Source organism: Cebus imitator, unplaced genomic scaffold, assembly GCF_001604975.1.
Source record: "Cebus imitator isolate Cc_AM_T3 unplaced genomic scaffold, Cebus_imitator-1.0 Scaffold234, whole genome shotgun sequence".
Classification (NCBI taxonomy): Eukaryota; Metazoa; Chordata; class Mammalia; order Primates; family Cebidae; genus Cebus; species Cebus imitator.
In genome coordinates, this window is record NW_016107549.1 from 2,659,345 (window position 1) to 2,663,993 (window position 4,649).

General features: G+C 44.9%; 1 protein-coding gene across 3 annotated transcripts in view; it reads right to left on the minus strand.

The window, feature by feature from the left end:
• Nucleotides 1–4,649, minus strand: part of LOC108281971 (zinc finger protein 491-like) — a 33,959-nt gene that overhangs the window by 3,271 nt on the left and 26,039 nt on the right. For all 3 annotated transcript variants that reach the window (XM_017497702.2, XM_017497701.2, XM_037727599.1), the window contains exon 2: nucleotides 2,144–2,270. The gene's annotated coding sequence lies outside the window, so the exon portion shown is untranslated. The remainder of the gene's footprint in view (nucleotides 1–2,143; nucleotides 2,271–4,649) is intronic.

The following is a 4,649-nucleotide window of genomic DNA, read 5'->3' on the forward strand; positions in this document are numbered from 1 at the left end:
TAGTAGAGACGGGGTTTCACCATGTTGACCAGGATGGTCTCGATCTCTTGACCTCATGATCCACCCGCCTCGGCCTCCCAAAGTGCTGGGATTACAGGCTTGAGCCACCGCGCCCGGCCAACAAGGTATTATTGACCCTTAAACAAAATTGGTTTGAGTCTGGGTGCGGTGGGTTATGCCTGCAATCTCAGCAGTTTGGGAGGACGAGGAGGATGGGTCACCTCAGGTTGGGAGTTCAAAACCACCCTGACCAACATGGAGAAACCTGTCTCTACTAAAAATACAAAAAATTAGCCGAGCACGGTAGTGAGTGCCTGTAATCCCAGCTACTCGAGAGGCTGAGGCAAGAGAACCGCTTGAACGCAAGAGGTGGAGGTTCCAGTGAGCTGAGACTGCACCATTACACACCACCCTTAGCAACAAAAGGGAAACTGTTTCAAAAAAAAGAAAAAAAAAGGTGGGGGGGCTTGAATGGCACAGGTTCAATCATATGCAGACTTTTCTCAACCTCCGCTACCTGCGTGGGAACAAGACCAACTCTTCCTCTTCTTCAGGCTACTCAGTTTTGTTCTGTTTGTTTTGTTTAGAGTCTCACTCCGTAGCGCATGCTGGAGTGCAGTGGTACATTCTCAGCTCACTGCAACCTCCACCTCCCGGGTTCAAGCAATTCTCCTGCCTCAGCCTCCTGAGTAGCTAGGATTACAGGCATGTCCCACCAGGCCTGGCTAATTTTGTATTTATACTAGAGATGGGGCTTCACCATATTGGCCAGGCTTGTCTCAAACTCCTCACCTCATGATCCACCCACCTTGGCTCCCCAAAGTGCTGGGATTGCAGGCATCAGCCACCGTGCCCAGCAAAAAGAATTCCTTTAGGATGATCCACTTAATCAATAGTCAATATGTTTTTACTTCTTTATGATTTACTTTAACATTTCTTTTCTCTAGCTTACTTTATTTTAAGAATACCAAATATAATAAACCAAACAGAGAGGAACTGTGGTTTATATCTATCATCCCAGCACTTAGGGAAGGACTGCTTTAGGCCAGGAGTTTGAAACCAGCCTGGACAACACAGCAAGACTCACATCTCCAAAAAATATAATTTAAAAATTAGCCCAGCATAGTGAAACTTGTCTGGAGTCATGGCTACTCAAGAGTTTAAGGCAGGAGGATTGCTTGAGCCTAGGAGTTCGACATTGTAGTGAGCTATGATCACGCCCCTACATTCCAGCCTTAGTAACATGAGACAGTATCGTCATATATATTTACACATATACACCAATATACAAATTATGTATTAACTGACTGATTGTGTTATTGAGAAAGCTTCCAGTCAACAATAAGCTATTAACATTTTTTTGAGACAGATTTTTGCTCTTGTTGCCCAGGCTGAAATGCAGTGGTTCAATCTCGGCTCAATGCAAACTTTACCTCCCAGGTTATAGTGATTCTTCTGCCTCAGCCTTCTGAGTAGAAGGGATTACAGGAGTCCACCACCACACTTGTCTAATTTTTTGTATTTTTAGTTGAGGTGGGGTTTCCTCATGTTGGCCAGGCTGGTCTCAAACTCCTGACCTCAGGTGATCCCCACGCCTGGGCATTCCAAAGTGCTGGGATTACAGGCGTAAGCCACTGCACCCAGACAACATTTAACTTTTTATATAGTCAAAAGTTAAAGCCAGACCATCTACCATGCAGAGATTAAGAGTTTCTTAACATGCACTTTGTTCAAGGGTCTATTGTATTGCTTCTGTTTTGAAATGAGGTCTCACTTTGTCATCCAGGCAGGAGTGCAGTGGCAAATCTTGGGTCACTGCAATGTCCGCCTCCTGGGTTCAAGCCATTCTCCTGCCTCAACCTCCAGAGTAGCCTGGACTAAAGGCATGCACTACCACACCTGGCTAACTTTTGTATTTGTAGTAGAGAAGGGGTTTCATCATGTTGGCCATGTTGGTCTCGATCTCCTGACCTCAAGTGTTCCACCCACCTTGGCCTCCCAAAGTGCTAAGATTGCAGATGTGAGCCACTGCACCTGGCCAGTCTGTTGTATTCCCTACCATGTTCCAAATCACTGATCGGTGTAGATGACCAAGAAACACTTGTTCTCTGTTTGACTCAGGAAGAAATGATGTCATCCTTACCTATAGACTTCAGGTTCCTGATGGTTTCCTGCATCACATCTCTGTAGAGATTCTTTTGGGAAGGATCCAGCAGAGGCCACTCATCCTGGGTAAACCTCACAGCCACATCCTCAAAGGTCACTGAGTCCTGAAACATCCCCCAGGGCAGAGGAGGAAGGTTAAGACCAACAGTGCTAGGAATCTACACTTAAGAAGAAGTTCACACAATGCTACAGACTCCACAAATTTATTCAATGACTTGGTCATGATACTCTTGTCCTCTGTCTACACTCACTTTCTCCAACATAGCAATTCTGATGCTAGAACTCAACATATTCAGTAAAGTATCAAGATGAACAAGCCTCTCATTCACTATTTCAGAAAGTGAGATATGCTGCCCAGATCACCTCTAGTGTCTGTCTGTATTCATACTACGTCTGTGTCTGTACTAACTCGTATATGAGACACAATATTAGCCAGGGGAGGTGGCTCAGGCCTGTAGTACCAGCATTTTGGGAGGCTGTGAAGTGCATCACGAGGTCAAGAGATAAAGACCCTCCTGGCCAATATGGGGAAATGCTGTCTTTACTAAAAATACAAAAATTAGCTGGGCACGGTGGCACGTGACTGTAGTCCCAGCTACTGGGAAGGCTGAAGCAGGAGGATTGCTTGAACCTGAGAAGTGAAGCTTGCAATGAGCTGAGATTGCACCACTGCACTTAAGCCTGGAAACAAAGCGAGACTTGTCTCAAAAAAAAGAAAAAAAAAAAAGACAGTATTAGCAGTTGTGAGACAACATATCCCTACACATGCTTATTTAGAAAGTTGGACGATGATGATATCTCACAGCCAGATTGAAGGAGAGCTGCACCAACATAACAAAGAAAAGAAGCTGTGTATGCCTAAACTATTTATTCAAACAGTATAATATTTGCCACTGGGCATAGTGGCTAACGCCTATAATGCTAGCACTTTGGGAGGCTGACATGAGAGAACTGCTCAAGCTCAAAAGTTCAAGACAAGTCTGGGCAACATGTTGAAACCGCATCTCGACAAAATATAGAAAAATTAGGCAGGCATAATGGCACATGCCTGTAGTCCCAGCTACTAGGGAGGCTGAGCTGAGAGGATTGTTTGAGCCTAGAAGGTGGAGGCTGCAGTGAGCCATGAGTGTATCACTGAACTCCAGCCTGGGTGACAGAGTGACATCCTGTCTCAAATTAAATTGAAAAATAAATAAAGGGCAGAGCACAGTGGCTCACGCCTGTAATCCCAGCTTTTTGGGAGGCTAAGGTGGGCAGATCACGAGGTCAAGAGATTGAGACCATCCAGGCCAACATAGTGACCTCCCATCTCTACTAAAAATACCAACATTAGCTGGGCATGGTGACATGCACCTTCCAGCTACTCGAAAGGCTGAGACAGGAGGATGGGTTGAACCTGGGAGGCAGAGGCTGCAGTGAGCTGAGATTGCACCACTGCACTGCAGCCCGACAACAAAGCGAGTCTCAATCTCAAAAATAAATAAATAAAATAGTATTTGCTTAATTTCCATCTATCTTCTGAGAGTTTTAAATTTTGTTGCAGAAACAGAAGAGGAACACACGTGATTGGCCACTTCTAGGTTTGAATGTTTATACCCCCAAAAATTAATACTGAAATTTCATCCCCAATGTGTCAGTATTGAAAAGTGGGGCCTTGAAGAGGTGATTGTGTCATGAGGGCTCTGCCTTATGAATGGATTAATTCACGGATGGACTAAAGGTTTAATGAGTTAATGGGATATCCTGGGAGTAAGACTGGTGGTCTTCGAAGAAGAGGCCAAGACACCAGCTAGCACAATCAGCTCCCGCCTGAGGAAAACTCTCCCTCCATTGCTTTAGATGGTGAAGACTCCCTACCAGCAAGGCTTTCCCCAGATGCGCCCCCATGCCCTTAGACTTCCCAAACTTCAGAAATGTACAAAACAAATATGTCTTGTGTATTACCCATTTTCAGGTATTCTTTTCTAACTATCATGAAACAGACTGAGATGCCCATGAAAAAAAACTCTGGGGCTGGGCAAGGTGGCTTACGCTAGTAATCCCAACACTTTGGGAAAGCGAGGTGGGCGGATCACAAGGTCAAGAGATTGAGACCATCCTACCCAACATGGTGAAACCTGTCTCTACTAAAAATACAAATAAATAAATCAGCTGGGTGTAGTGGTGCACATCTGTAGTACCAACTACTCAGGAGCCTGAGTTAGGAGAATCGCTTGAACCTGGAAGGCGCAGGTTGCAGTGAGCTGAGATTGTGCCGCTGCACTACATCCTGGTGACAGAGCGAGACTCTGTCCCACGCACACACAAAAAAAACTCTAAGCACTATGCATCTAATGAGTGACCTTGGTACGTAACATTTCACATGTTCTGTCAGCTCTTGTTAACTGGGTGATTTAGCCCATCCTACGTGATTACAATAAGAGAACATCTGGAAGCGGGTAACTGGGTTTTGTAGATTAAATTTAATGAAGTATAACAAAAGG